Source organism: Lissotriton vulgaris, chromosome 1_1, assembly GCF_964263255.1.
Source record: "Lissotriton vulgaris chromosome 1_1, aLisVul1.2, whole genome shotgun sequence".
Taxonomy (NCBI): Eukaryota; Metazoa; Chordata; class Amphibia; order Caudata; family Salamandridae; genus Lissotriton; species Lissotriton vulgaris.
In genome coordinates, this window is record NC_141685.1 from 243,267,951 (window position 1) to 243,283,369 (window position 15,419).

Consider the following 15,419-nt stretch of genomic DNA (forward strand, 5'->3'; position numbering starts at 1 on the left):
CAATCACCGAGATGGTGGTGAAGTATGAATGTTTTTGGGCCAAATTACGGAGGAAAAACATTTCTACATACCACTACAATTCGGTATTTGGAAGGAACACCCAAACACCCCTTTCAAGTACCTTCGATTTAATACATCAAAAAAAGCCACTTTGTGCTTGCAACTGGCCTGATTCTTCAGACCAGCCTTCTTGCAACTGCAACAAGGGTTTGTACATCTTGCACGTAGGCAGAGCTTTCAAGGAGAAATTAAATAGTTCCTACGTTGCACAAAAATGAAGTGCTTCAAACAAGCACATACTTTTAATGCACAGGGAAAAGGTGGAATATATGTAAGACTGAGGACACAGGTGAAATGAGAAATAGACTGACTGCATCGCTGCACAGTATTCTAAGCCATTTCTTTAGTGCGATTCAAGAAAGCATCAAACAGTATAACAAATTTGTCAATTTGTTTCATAGTCCATTCCCTTTCTTTAGTGCTGTAAAAGGAAGAGCCAAATTCCAAAATAGATCAATGATCTTTCAGAAATTTCCCAAAGGGAATACCAAGCCGAGTGTTAAAACTCCATTTACTCACAGGTTTTGAGCAGCAAACTCTGTAATGCTATTAAAGTGCAATATCCAAGGGAACACTGACTCTGTCAAAGATGATCCAAAAGGAATTGATGAAAAGTCCCAACTACAAACAACAGAATCAAAATAGTCTGAGGGGACACCCGGATTTGAACCAGGGATCTCTTGATCTGCAGTCAAATGCTCTACCACTGAGCTATATCCCCAGCTTTTCAGTAAAATCAGAATGACATAATATCAGTACATCATGAAAGAGTGAGAGGATCATGCTAAGTTGTGCCAGAAAGTACAGGCTTGAAACTGTGGAACAGGAGAAGTAGTCCTTAATATTATTTATTAAAGTAAAACTGGATCATTTAAAAAACAGATTAATTTTTTCATTGCTATTTTATTTAAATAGGCCGTGGTACATAAGACAAATGCCTCTACATACAATGATTGTTTTGAAACATTCTTAAAGGGGAAGAGGTTTTTACGTGACACATTATCATTTGATGATTGGTTACCACAATCACCGAGATGGTGGTGAAGTATGATTGTTTTTTGGCCAAATTACGATGGAAAAACATTTCTACATACCACTACAATTCGGTATTTGGAAGGAACACCCAAACACCCCTTTCAAGTACCTTCAATTTCATACATCAAAAAAGGCCACTTTGTGCTTGCAACTGGCCTGATTCTTCAGACCAGCCTTCTGGAAAGGGGCGACCATTCGGTCCCCCCGAACGTATGGCGGAGTACCACGAGCCCCCCGGGAAGCCATTTTTGGGCGGGAGGCGAGCCTCGGCTGGTATGCCCGAAGCGGCGTAGCTGTGGCGCGCTTTTTCCCGCCCTAGAGTGGGCTGGCCTAGACACTGACGCGTCCAGCCACGCCCTAGGGGCAGGCAGGGGCGGGTTTACGCCCGCCCTGAAGACGGATAAAAGGAGCAACAAGCCAAGATTGCATCCTCTTGTTCCTGTGCTCGGAAGCTGCACCTCTCGCTACACGTGAGCTCGAGACGGAACAAAGAGCCAATTTTGAGTGTGGTAATCTTTCTTGTTTGTCTTACAGATACTCTGTTGGAGAATGCCTAAGAAAGTTGGAAAGCGAATGACTACCGACCAGATGCTGCGTGTTCTTATGAAAGAGGTGACCGACCTAAAAAAGCGAATGGCGGATAAAGACGGGGAAGATGGACCGAAACGTCCTTTGGCTGGAGCAGCTCCGGGAGGAAAAGATAAGAGGCCCAGAAGGGGAACAGCTGGGGGAAACATCCCGGTTCCATGTACCCCGCTCGAAGAGCCAACTCCGGTGCCGGCAGAGGGGAATCCGATTCCCGTAGTCGTCACCCCCGTGTCCGGGGAGGATATGCCGCCTGAGCTGGCAGCACAATTAGCAGCATGGTTGGGTAAAGATAGCGAGGGCACCACGGCTGACGACGCACGGGTGTTGATGAGGCAACTGCGTGAAACAAGGGAGGCGGCGAAGGCAGCATCGCCCGTTATCACGCCGGCTGCGGCTGTAGAAAAACCACCTGGGACAGGCTCAGCGGCAGATACAGCTTCCGGTTCAGGTAAGCGGCCATTGCCGATTGCGAGGGATGAGTCTGCACCTTCACGAAGGGAAAAGTTGGGTCAACATGTCCCTCTGGCTATTAAGGAGAAGATATGGGCAGGGGAGTATGTAAACATCTTCTCGTTGCTTACCAATCATTATGAGATGGAGCATGTTAAAACCCAAAAGGACCTCATGCATCTGAGTGTTTGGCGCGCAAAGATGGCCGCCTTTAAGGTAAATGAAAACATTGGCAACTGGGGCAAGGCGTGGGGGATTTTTACGTCAATCCTGGGTGAACGTAGGCCCGAGTTGCTGTCCGAATTGCCGATTTATCAGTCACGGATCATGGGGTATTCTGTGTCATATGGGGGCAATCAGTGGTTCTGTTACGATAATATTTTTAGAAAAGCGAAAGAACATGATAAAAACTTAACTTGGGATTGTTACGATTCTGTGTCATGGTCAAAAATGGAGGATACTGGTATGTTGAATTTGCCATTGGTAGGGAGTAGTGTGGGCGAATCCTCCCGCCAATATGCTGGGCCGCCCTTTCGATCAGGTACGAGTAACGACCACCACTCGAGGCCGAACGCCACCACAGGTAAAAGGGGGATTTGTTGGAACTTTAACAGGGGTAAGTGTACGAGGCCCCATGGGTCCTGCAAATTTAGGCACGAATGTGGTGGGTGTGGGCAATCATCCCATCCTGAGTCCATGTGCAGAGCCAAAACGGGTGAAAACGGGGGTAGAGGAGGCGCCAAACAGGTCTGAAATGGTCCGAGGGGCGCCTTTACCTACTCCAATTGATACCATGGCAATGATTCCTTGGCTCAGCGAATACCCGGATCACGCTTCCGCTGGGGTGTTGCGGAACGGTTTTTCGTATGGTTTCCGCATCCCAGTAAGGGAGTTTCAGGGTGTAGCGAAATGCAAAAACCAGATATCAGTCTTGCAACATACGACTGTGGTACAGGTGAAGATTGGGAAAGAGGTCGCTCGTGGTCGAGTCGCCGGTCCGTTTAACGTGCCACCGGTTGCTAACTTTGTTTGTTCCCCTTTAGGGGTGGTCCCCAAGAAGGACCCGGGTGAGTTTCGGCTGATACATAATTTGTCAGCCCCACGTGGTCTTTCCGTAAACGATGCGATAGACCCGGAAGTGTGTTCAGTGCGGTACGCATCCTTCGATGAGGCCGTGGCCATTTTGAATCGCCTAGGGCCCGGTGCGCTGATGGCGAAATCTGATATCGAGTCAGCGTTCCGGTTGCTCCCGGTACATCCAGACGATCAGCGTCTTCTTGGTTTCATGTTTCAGGGTCACTATTACATGGATAGATGTATGCCGATGGGGTGCTCTATATCTTGTGCCTACTTTGAGCAGTTCAGTTGTTTCCTGCAATGGGCCTTCACGAGGAAGACGGGGTTTCAACAGGTTATGCATTATCTCGATGACTTTTTGTTTCTGGGGGCAGCCGGGGATCCGGAATGTGGTCAGGCTTTGAATGACTTTTGTGTTTTGATGAATCATTTTGGTGTGCCATTGGCACCAGGTAAGACTGTGGGTCCTTCGACTTGCCTCGAGTTTCTGGGGATCGAGCTCGACTCGGAGGAAGGTTGTTTTCGTTTACCAGGAGACAAAGTCCGAAGGTTCAGGGCATCCCTGGAAACGTGTATTAGTCAGTCTAAAGTTAAGTTACATCAGTTACAACAATTGGTGGGACAGTTGAATTTTGCACTAAGAGTAATACCGATGGCCCGCCCCTTTTCCCGCTCGATCGCTCAGGCCATGGTCGGCCTGAAGGAGGGTCATCACCGCACGAGGCTCTCGGCAGAGGTTCGCCAGGACATGCGCATTTGGTTGGCATTTCTGGCGGATTTCAATGGTCGAATTGTCTGGAACAAACCGGCGGTGTCCTCCGAGGAGCTGGGACTGTGGACAGACTCGGCAGGGAGTATTGGTTTTGGTGCCATATTCGGCACACAATGGTCGGCTCAAAAATGGCCATCATGGTGGCATGAGGGCGGGCTGACAAGTAACATTGCTTTTCTTGAACTTTTTCCCATTCTGGTGGCCCTGAAAACTTGGCCCGAGGGGTTCAGAGATCACTCTGTGGTTTTCTGGTCTGATAACATGACCGTGGTTGAGTGTATCAATAGCCAGTCAGCACGATGCAAATGGATTTTGAGACTGCTCAAAGAAATTGTGTTATTATGTATGCAATTGAATGTGCTATTTAAGGCAAGACAGGTGCCGGGGGTGATGAACCAAGCGGCTGATGCCCTTTCTCGTTTTTTGTATGCAGGCCTTCTGGGGTTTTCTGCCCACAGCGGACCCGGTGGCGGCACCCTTTCCCGAAGCTCTCTGGTCTCTCGGTGCCCCGAACTACGAAACCTCGTGGGAGAGAGTTTAGCACCCAGGACGAGGAAGGCATATGAAGGGGCGTTCCGTTCCTATTGGGCCTTTTTGGGGGCTGCTAGGGGGGAGCTTTGGGGCCAGGAGGAGTTGGTAGTAAAATTTCTGCTGTCTTTACGTCAGGCAGGCAAGTCAGTGGCCACGGCCCAGAGGCATCGGGCCGCCATTTCCTTTCTGGCAAGGGCTCATGGGATCCAGGACCCAACAGCGTCTTTCGTTGTGCAAAAAGCGTTACGTGGGTGGCAACGCCTTGAGGGTCGCAGAGTAGATGAGAGGCGCCCGATAGGTCTGGATAGGTTGGCCCTGTTATTATCTGTACTTCCTGCAACGTGTTCATCCCGGTATGAAACTGCGTTATTCCGAGCCGCTTTTGCGCTGGCATTCCATGGGGCTATGCGGGTAAGCGAACTAGTGGCGAGGAACAAGTGGGATGTGATGGGTGGACTGTGCCGAGAGCACGTTCAGTTCAGAGGGGAGACAATGACTGTCTCGTTTGTCAGGTCCAAGACCGATCAGGGTGCGATGGGGGACTGCATAATCATACAAAGGATTCCCGGGTCCTCCATGTGCCCGGTGAGTTGCGTAGAGGAATATTTAGCGCAAAGGGTGGCATCATGGGGGGGGACCTTGTTGAGACACGCTGACGCCACCCCACTGACGAGGTTTCAGTTTCAGCGGGTGCTTGCGATGTCGATTTCCGCCGCGGGCTTGAACCCCGGCGAGTTTGGGACCCATTCCTTTCGGATAGGGGCTGCTACAGAGGCTACAGCCAGGGGTCTGAATGTCGAACAAGTTAAACGTGTGGGGCGTTGGTCCTCGAACTGTTATAAAAGGTATGTGCGGTTGCACATGTTGTGAAGCTGTAATGATGTACTCACGCTTCTTGTTTTTGTTTGGTTTTCAGTTGCGCAAGCCTACGAGGCGGGGCGGACTGTGCAGTCGACCCAACACCGGGCCAGCGGTCAGACATCACCGGTTGTGAAAAAGGAGGTGTGGGTCGTGGGCCACTCATACGTGAGGCGTGCCGCGGATGTATTCAAAGCAGGTGACATGATTCACGTGGCTGGGGAATACGGGTACAGTGTGTCCTTCTACGGAAAGGGCGGGCTCTGTATTGACCAGTTTCAATCATTTTTTGAGGGTTTGTTAGGGCGGACGAGGTCACCGCCGGATATAGTCATAGTACATCTTGGGGGCAACGATTTGGTGACCACTGGTAGACGACTTCTTCTTGAGGCGATGCTTTCCACGGTAAGTTGGTTAGCGAGAAGAGTTCCAGGGTGCACAATTGCATGGTCCCATATGATCCCACGAAAAGTGTGGCGGGGGGCTCTGTCAGTTTCTGCTCTGAATCATTCAGTAAGGAAAATTAATAATAAAGTGAGTAGATTGTTCCGTTCAAGTACACTGCATTCTATTTCGCATGGTTGTATTAAAGGGGACAGTATGTATTTGGGTGATGGTGTTCATTTGTCCCGGGTGGGGAACGAGTTACTCATAGGAGACCTGATAGCTTGGCTGAGGACGTTGTGACATGACCTTTAGGTAGGAGTGTGTGGGGGGCCCGGATAGCCGGTCAACTATCCGGCCTGTGGCGGTAAGGTCATGATCGGTGAGCACTAATTGGTAGATCCCTATGAGTGGGCGTCACCCATTACGGATGGGAGCGCACGAGGGAGGTGGCCATCGGCCCCTCAACGGGTAGGCGGTCCCTTCTAAGGATGGGCCGCCGAAAGGAAAGGAAAGGCGGTCAAGGCCCCTTCCTGGGTAGGAGGGGCTACAGCCCCCTCCTGGGGAATTTCCCGGGGCCAGGATATCTGCGACGGCAGATGTGGTAAGTTGTGTGGGGTTTGGGAGGGGGTCTACGCTACCTTCTAGATACCTCACACGAGTCCTCGGACGACCTTTAAGTGGCGTCGAGTTTATTGGGGCCCCCGTCAAGTCAAGGGAAATTGGTAGTTGCACTTGAGGTACACCTCTGTGCGGTCGCCCCTCACAAGTGAGGGGGATATTTCTGGTTTAGGGATCTTGACACCGGTTACGACCTTGCCGTTGGCCCTTAAACGTTAGGATGTACAATTTCAAATTTTCAAGTTAATGTTTTGTAGGATGTTAGTTCGGCTAGGAGAACCTTTGTATTAGAGAATATGTTAAGGTTAGCCAAACATCGCAATGTGGTAATGAAATTGTACATAATATGAAACTGTTATTTTAATGTTTTAATTTTTGTTTCATATTTTAATAAATACGGCCGGGAGGGTCACTCCCTCCCGTCAACCAAAAGTTCAGAACTGTTTCCGGTTTCCCATCCTTGGGGAGTGTGTTGAGAGGGGGTGGCGGGTATCTCAGCCATATGGAAAGGGGCGACCATTCGGTCCCCCCGAACGTATGGCGGAGTACCACGAGCCCCCCGGGAAGCCATTTTTGGGCGGGAGGCGAGCCTCGGCTGGTATGCCCGAAGCGGCGTAGCTGGGGCGCGCTTTTTCCTGCCCTAGAGTGGGCTGGCCTAGACACTGACGCGTCCAGCCACGCCCTAGGGGCAGGCAGGGGCGGGTTTACGCCCGCCCTGAAGACGGATAAAAGGAGCAACAAGCCAAGAACGCATCCTCTTGTTCCTGTGCTCGGAAGCTGCACCTCTCGCTACCCGTGAGCTCGAGACGGAACAAAGAGCCAATTTTGACCCGCCCACCAGCCCCTGAGGACAGCAAGTGGTTTTGAATAAAGTTTGAAGTGCTAACGCTATTTCTTGCAGGTTGTGATGATTATCGTGGTAATTCTGATTATGCAATAAAGAATGGTCATTTCGTAGTATGTTCTCAAATAAAGTAATCCTGCACTAGTGTTGATCCATGATTTTGCGTGTCTTTAAGCTGTAATTGTGTACTGTTTTTTAGGAATTTAGTCATGTTAGTAATTTAGCATTTTAGTAATTTAGATAATATCGTCGTATTTATTTTTGGTCGGGCGGTAAGGTCATGATCGGTGAGCACTAATTGGTAGATCCCTATGAGTGGGCGTCACCCATTACGGATGGGAGCGCACGAGGGAGGTGGCCATCGGCCCCTCAACGGGTAGGCGGTCCCTTCTAAGGATGGGCCGCCGAAAGGAAAGGAAAGGCGGTCAAGGCCCCTTCCTGGGTAGGAGGGGCTACAGCCCCCTCCTGGGGAATTTCCCGGGGCCAGGATATCTGCGACGGCAGATGTGGTAAGTTGTGTGGGGTTTGGGAGGGGGTCTACGCTACCTTCTAGATACCTCACACGAGTCCTCGGACGACCTTTAAGTGGCGTCGAGTTTATTGGGGCCCCCGTCAAGTCAAGGGAAATTGGTAGTTGCACTTGAGGTACACCTCTGTGCGGTCGCCCCTCACAAGTGAGGGGGATATTTCTGGTTTAGGGATCTTGACACCGGTTACGACCTTGCCGTTGGCCCTTAAACGTTAGGATGTACAATTTCAAATTTTCAAGTTAATGTTTTGTAGGATGTTAGTTCGGCTAGGAGAACCTTTGTATTAGAGAATATGTTAAGGTTAGCCAAACATTGCAATGTGGTAATGAAATTGTACATAATATGAAACTGTTATTTTAATGTTTTAATTTTTGTTTCATATTTTAATAAATACGGCCGGGAGGGTCACTCCCTCCCATCTTCCAAAAGTTCAGAACTGTTTCCGGTTTCCCATCCTTGGGGAGTGTGTTGAGAGGGGGTGGCGGGTATCTCAGCCATATTGCAACTGCAACGAGGGTTTGTACATCTTGCACGTAGGCAGAGCTTTCAAGGAGAAATTAAATAGTTCCTAATTTGCACAAAAAAGAAGTGCTTCAAACAAACACATACTTTGTATGGACAGAGAAGAGATGGAATATATGTAAGACTGAGGACACAGGTGTAATGAGAAATAGATTGATTGCATAGCTGCCCAGTATTCTAAGCCATTTCTTTAGTGCGATTCAAGAGAGCACCAAACAGTATAACAAATTTGTCAATTGGTTTCATAGTCCATTCCCTTTGTTTAGAGCTGTGAAAGGTAGAGCCGAATTCCAAAATAGATCAATGATGTTTCAGAAATTTCCCATAGGGAATACCAAGCCCAGTGTAAAAAATGCAGTTACTCACAAGTTTTAATCAGCAAAACTTTAATGTTATTAAAGTCTAACATCCAAGGGAACACTGACTCTGTCAAAGATGATCCAAATGGGATTCATGAAAATTCCCAACTACAAACAGCAGATTCAAAATAGTATGAGGGGACACCCGGATTTGAACCAGGGACCTCGTGATCTGTAGTCAAATGCTTTACCACTGAGCTATATCCCCAGCTGTCAGCCAAGATCAGAATGACAATATATCAGTACATCATGAAAGAGTGAGAGGATCATGCTAAGTTGTGCCGGAAAGTACAACCTTGAAACTGTGGAACTGTAGAAGTAGTTCTTAATATTATTTATTAAAGGAAAAATGGATCATTAAAAAAATATATGTATTTGTTTGATTGGTATTTTATTTGAATAGGCAGTGGTACATAGGACCAATGCCTGCACTTAAAATGTTTGTTTTGAAACATTCTCAAAGGGGAAGAGGTTTTTACGGGATACCTTATTGTTTCATGTTTGGTTACCACAATCACTCAGATGGTGATGAAGTATGATTGTTTTGGGCCACATTACGGTGGAAAAACATTTCTACATACCACTACAATTCGGTATTTGGAAGGTACACCCAAACACCCCTTTCACGGACCTTCGATTTAAAACATCAGAAAAAGCCACTTTGTGCTTGCAAATGGCCTGATTCTTTAGGCCAGCCTTCTTGCAACTGCAACAATGGTTCGTACATCTTGCACGTATGCAGAGCATTTAAGGAGAAATTAAATAGTTCCTACGTTGCAGAAAAATGAAGTGCTTCAAACAAGCACATACTTTGGATGCACAGGGAAAAGGTGGAATATATGTAAGACTGAGGACACAGGTGAAATGAGAAATAGACTGACTGCATCGCTGCACAGTATTCTAAGCCATTTCTTTAGTGCGATTCAAGAAAGCACCAAACAGTATAACAAATTTGTCAATTTATTTCATAGTCCATTCCCTTTCTTTAGTGCTGTAAAAGGAAGAGCCAAATTCCAAAATAGATCAATGATCTTTCAGAAAGTTCCCAAATGGAACACCAAGCCGAGTGTTAAAACTGCATTTACTCACAGGTTTTGAGCAGCAAACTCTGTAATGATATTAAAGTGCAATAACCAAGGGAACACTGACTCTGTCAAAGATGATCCAAAAGGAATTGATGAAAAGTCCCAACTACAAACAACAGAATCAAAATAGTCTGAGGGGACACCCGGATTTGAACCAGGGACCTCTTGATCTGCAGTCAAATGCTCTACCACTGAGCTATATCCCCAGCTGTCAGCCAAAATCAGAATGACAATATATCAGTACATCATGAAAGAGTGGGAGGATCATGCTAAGTTGTGCCGGAAAGTACAGGCTTGAAACTGTGGAACTGTAGAAGTAGTCCTTAATATTATTTATTAAAGTAAAACTGGATCATTTAAAAAACAGATTAATTTGTTTCATTGCTATTTTATTTGAATAGGCAGTGGTACATAAGACCAATGCCTCTACATACAATGATTGTTTTGAAACATTCTTAAAGGGGAAGAGGTTTTTACGTGACACATTATCATTTGATGATTGGTTACCACAATCACCGAGATGGTGGTGAAGTATGAATGTTTTTTGGCCAAATTACGATGGAAAAACATTTCTACATACCACTACAATTCAGTATTTGGAAGGAACACCCAAACACCCCTTTCAAGTACCTTCGATTTAATACATCAAAAAAAGCCACTTTGTGCTTGCAACTGGCCTGATTCTTCAGACCAGCCTTCTTGCAACTGCAACGAGGGTTTGAACATCTTGCACGTAGGCAGAGCTTTCAAGGAGAAATTAAATAGTTCCTACGTTGCACAAAAATGAAGTGCTTCAAACAAGCACATACTTTTAATGCACAGGGAAAAGCTGGTATGCACCTGTTACAACGCATTCGTTACTCCGCACTACCATTACAACGCGACTTTTACAACGCATACCATTACAACGCATTGCGCTGGGGGGCGCTATAGGATAGGGAATAAGTATAATTTACTATCCAACACCTTCCCTAGGGTCCACGGGGACTGGAGTTAGAATAGTAAATTATACTTACCACTATCCAGCACCCCAAAGCGCTATGCGTTGTAATGGTATGCGTTGTAATGGTCGCATTGTAATGGTAGGTAGTTGTATCGGTATACGTTGTAACATGGTACATCCAAGCTGGAATATATGTAAGACTGAGGACACAGGTGAAATGAGAAATAGACTGACTGCATCGCTGCACAGTATTCTAAGCCATTTCTTTAGTGCGATTCAAGAGAGACCAAACAGTATAACAAATTTGTCAATTTGTTTCATAGTCCATTCCCTTTCTTTAGTGCTGTAAAAGGAAGAGCCAAATTCCAAAATAGATCAATGATCTTTCAGAAATTTCCCAAAGGGAATACCAAGCCGAGTGTTAAAACTCCATTTACTCACAGGTTTTGAGCAGCAAACTATGTAATGCTATTAAAGTGCAATATCCAAGGGAACACTGACTCTGTCAAAGATGATCCAAAACGAATTGATGAAAAGTCCCAACTACAAACAACAGAATCAAAATAGTCTGAGGGGACACCCGGATTTGAACCAGGGACCTCTTGATCTGCAGTCAAATGCTCTCCCACTGAGCTATATCCCCAACTTTTCAGTAAAATCAGAATGACATAATATCAGTACATCATGAAAGAGTGAGAGGATCATGCTAAGTTGTGCCGGAAAGTACAGGCTTGAAACTGTGGAACAGGAGAAGTAGTAGTTAATATTATTTATTAAAGGAAAGCTGTATCATTTAAAAAACGGATTACTTTGTTTCATTGCTATTTCATTTGAATAGGCAGTGGTACATAAGACCAATGCCTCCACATACAATGATTGTTTTGAAACATTCTTAAAGGGGAAGAGGTTTTTACGTGACACATTATCATTTGATGATTGGTTACCACAATCACCGAGATGGTGGTGAAGTATGATTGTTTTTTGGCCAAATTACGATGGAAAAACATTTTTACATACCAGTACAATTCGGTATTTGGAAGGAACACCCAAACACCCCTTTCAAGTACCTTTGATTTGATACATCAAAAAAAGCCACTTTGTGCTTGCAACTGGCCTGATTCTTCAGACCAGCCTTCTTGCAACTGCAACGAGGGTTTGTACATCTTGCACGTAGGCAGAGCTTTCAAGGAGAAATTAAATAGTTCCTAAGTTGCACAAAAATGAAGTGCTTCAAACAAACACATACTTTGTATGGACAGAGAAGAGATGGAATATATGTAAGACTGAGGACACAGGTGTAATGAGAAATAGATTGATTGCATAGCTGCCCAGTATTCTAAGCCATTTCTTTAGTGCGATTCAAGAGAGCACCAAACAGTATAACAAATTTGTCAATTGGTTTCATAGTCCATTCCCTTTGTTTAGAGCTGTGAAAGGTAGAGCCGAATTCCAAAATAGATCAATGATGTTTCAGAAATTTCCCATAGGGAATACCAAGCCCAGTGTAAAAAATGCAGTTACTCACAAGTTTTAATCAGCAACACTGTAATGGTATTAAAGTGTAACATCCAAGGGAACACTGACTCTGTCAAAGATGATCCTAATGGGATTCATGAAAATTCCCAACTACAAACAGCAGATTCAAAATAGTATGAGGGGACACACGGATTTGAACCAGGGACCTCTTGATCTGCAGTCAAATGCTCTACCACTGAGCTATATCCCCAGCTGTCAGCCAAGATCAGAATGACAATATATCAGTACATCATGAAAGAGTGAGAGGATCATGCTAAGTTGTGCCGGAAAGTACAACCTTGAAACTGTGGAACTGTAGAAGTAGTTCTTAATATTATTTATTAAAGGAAAAATGGATCATTAAAAAAATATATGTATTTGTTTGATTGGTATTTTATTTGAATAGGCAGTGGTACATAGGACCAATGCCTGCACTTAAAATGTTTGTTTTGAAACATTCTCAAAGGGGAAGAGGTTTTTACGGGATACCTTATTGTTTCATGTTTGGTTACCACAATCACTCAGATGGTGATGAAGTATGATTGTTTTGGGCCACATTACGGTGGAAAAGCATTTCTACATACCACTACAATTCGGTATTTGGAAGGTACACCCAAACACCCCTTTCACGGACCTTCGATTTAAAACATCAGAAAAAGCCACTTTGTGTTTGCAAATGGCCTGATTCTTCAGGCCAGCCTTCTTGCAACTGCAACAATGGTTCGTACATCTTGCACGTAGGCAGAGCATTTAAGGAGAAATTAAATAGTTCCTACGTTGTACAAAAATGAAGTGCTTCAAACAAGCACATACTTTGGATGCACAGGGAAAAGGTGGAATATATGTAAGACTGAGGACACAGGTGAAATGAGAAATAGACTGACTGCATCGCTGCACAGTATTCGAAGCCATTTCTTTAGTGCGATTCAAGAAAGCACCAAACAGTATAACAAATTTGTCAGTTTATTTCATAGTCCATTCCCTTTCTCTTGTGCTGTAAAAGGAAGAGCCAAATTCCAAAATAGATCAATGATCTTTCAGAAAGTTCCCAAAGGGAACACCAAGCCGAGTGTTAAAACTGCATTTACTCACAGGTTTTGAGCAGCAAACTCTGTAATGATATTAAAGTGCAATATCCAAGGGAACACTGACTCTGTCAAAGATGATCCAAAAGGAATTGATGAAAAGTCCCAACTACAAACAACAGAATCAAAATAGTCTGAGGGGACACCCGGATTTGAACCAGGGACCTCTTGATCTGCAGTCAAATGCTCTACCACTGAGCTATATCCCCATCTTTTCAGTAAAATCAGAATGACATAATATCAGTACATCATGAAAGAGTGAGAGGATCATGCTAAGTTGTGCCGGAAAGTACAGGCTTGAAACTGTGGAACAGGAGAAGTAGTCCTTAATATTATTTATTAAAGTAAAACTGGCTCATTTAAAAAACAGATTAATTTGTTTCATTGCTATTTTATTTGAATAGGCAGTGGTACATAAGACCAATTCCTCTACATACAATGATTGTTTTGAAACATTCTTAAAGCGGAAGAGGTTTTTACATGACACATTATCATTTGATGATTGGTTACCACAATCACCGAGATGGTTGTGAAGTATGAATGTTTTTTGGCCAAATTACGGAGGAAAAACATTTCTACATACCACTACAATTCGGCATTTGGAAGGAACACCCAAACACCCCTTTCAAGTACCTTCGATTTAATACATCAAAAAAAGCCACTTTGTGCTTGCAACTGGCCTGATTCTTCAGACCAGCCTTCTTGCAACTGCAACGAGGGTTTGTACATCTTGCACGTAGGCAGAGCTTTCAAGGAGAAATTAAATAGTTCCTATGTTGCACAAAAATGAAGTGCTTCAAACAAGCACATACTTTTAATGCACAGGGAAAAGGTGGAATATATGTAAGACTGAGGACACAGGTGAAATGAGAAATAGACTGACTGCATCGCTGCACAGTATTCTAAGCCATTTCTTTAGTGCGATTCAAGAAAGCATCAAACAGTATAACAAGTTTGTCAATTTGTTTCATAGTCCATTCCCTTTCATTAGTGCTGTAAAAGGAAGAGCCAAATTCCAAAATAGATCAATGATCTTTCAGAAATTTCCCAAAGGGAATACCAAGCTGAGTGTTAAAACTCCATTTACTCACAGGTTTTGAGCAGCAAACTCTGTAATGCTATTAAAGTGCAATATCCAAGGGAACACTGACTCTGTCAAAGATGATCCAAAAGGAATTGATGAAAAGTCCCAACTACAAACAACAGAATCAATATAGTCTGAGGGGACACCTGGATTTGAACCAGGGACCTCTTGATCTGCAGTCAAATGCTCTACCACTGAGCTATATCCCCAGCTTTTCAGTAAAATCAGAATGACATAATATCAGTACATCATGAAAGAGTGAGAGGATTATGCTAAGTTGTGCCGGAAAGTACAGGCTTGAAACTGTGGAACAGGAGAAGTAGTCCTTAATATTATTTATTAAAGTAAAACTGGATCATTTAAAAAACAGATTAATTTTTTCATTGCTATTTTATTTGAATAGGCCGTGGAACATAAGACCAATGCCTCTACATACAATGATTGTTTTGAAACATTCTTAAAGGGGAAGAGGTTTTTACGTGACACATTATCATTTGATGATTGGTTACCACAATCACCGAGATGGTGGTGAAGTATGATTGTTTTTTGGCCAAATTACGATGGAAAAACATTTCTACATACCACTACAATTCGGTATTTGGAAGGAACACCCAAACACCCCTTTCAAGTACCTTCAATTTAATACATCAAAAAAAGCCACTTTGTGCTTGCAACTGGCCTGATTCTTCAGACCAGCCTTCTTGCACCTGCAACAAGGGTTTGTACATCTTGCACGTAGGCAGAGCTTTCAAGGAGAAATTAAATAGTTCCTAAGTTGCACAAAAATGAAGTGCTTCAAACAAACACATACTTTGTATGGACAGAGAAGAGATGGAATATATGTAAGACTGAGGACACAGGTGTAATGAGAAATAGATTGATTGCATAGCTGCCCAGTATTCTAAGCCATTTCTTTAGTGCGATTCAAGAGAGCACCAAACAGTATAACAAATTTGTCAATTGGTTTCATAGTCCATTCCCTTTGTTTAGAGCTGTGAAAGGTAGAGCCGAATTTCAAAATAGATCAATGATGTTTCAGAAATTTCCCATAGGGAATACCAAGCCCAGTGTAAAAA

General features: G+C 44.4%; 7 non-coding genes across 7 annotated transcripts; all 7 read right to left on the reverse strand.

The window, feature by feature from the left end:
- Nucleotides 1-709: 709 nt before the first annotated feature.
- TRNAC-GCA (transfer RNA cysteine (anticodon GCA)) lies at nucleotides 710-781 on the reverse strand. Its single transcript has one exon. It is a non-coding gene; the product is annotated as a tRNA-Cys (tRNA).
- Nucleotides 782-8,767: 7,986 nt separating this feature from the next.
- Nucleotides 8,768-8,839, reverse strand: TRNAC-ACA (transfer RNA cysteine (anticodon ACA)). Its single transcript has one exon. It is a non-coding gene; the product is annotated as a tRNA-Cys (tRNA).
- Nucleotides 8,840-9,850: 1,011 nt separating this feature from the next.
- On the reverse strand, nucleotides 9,851-9,922 carry TRNAC-GCA (transfer RNA cysteine (anticodon GCA)). The gene has a single exon. It is a non-coding gene; the product is annotated as a tRNA-Cys (tRNA).
- A 1,308-nt stretch (nucleotides 9,923-11,230) lies between these two features.
- Nucleotides 11,231-11,302, reverse strand: TRNAC-GCA (transfer RNA cysteine (anticodon GCA)). Its single transcript has one exon. It is a non-coding gene; the product is annotated as a tRNA-Cys (tRNA).
- A 1,011-nt stretch (nucleotides 11,303-12,313) lies between these two features.
- TRNAC-GCA (transfer RNA cysteine (anticodon GCA)) lies at nucleotides 12,314-12,385 on the reverse strand. The gene has a single exon. It is a non-coding gene; the product is annotated as a tRNA-Cys (tRNA).
- A 1,011-nt stretch (nucleotides 12,386-13,396) lies between these two features.
- On the reverse strand, nucleotides 13,397-13,468 carry TRNAC-GCA (transfer RNA cysteine (anticodon GCA)). The gene has a single exon. It is a non-coding gene; the product is annotated as a tRNA-Cys (tRNA).
- A 1,012-nt stretch (nucleotides 13,469-14,480) lies between these two features.
- On the reverse strand, nucleotides 14,481-14,552 carry TRNAC-GCA (transfer RNA cysteine (anticodon GCA)). The gene has a single exon. It is a non-coding gene; the product is annotated as a tRNA-Cys (tRNA).
- Between the last annotated feature and the right edge of the window lie 867 nt (nucleotides 14,553-15,419).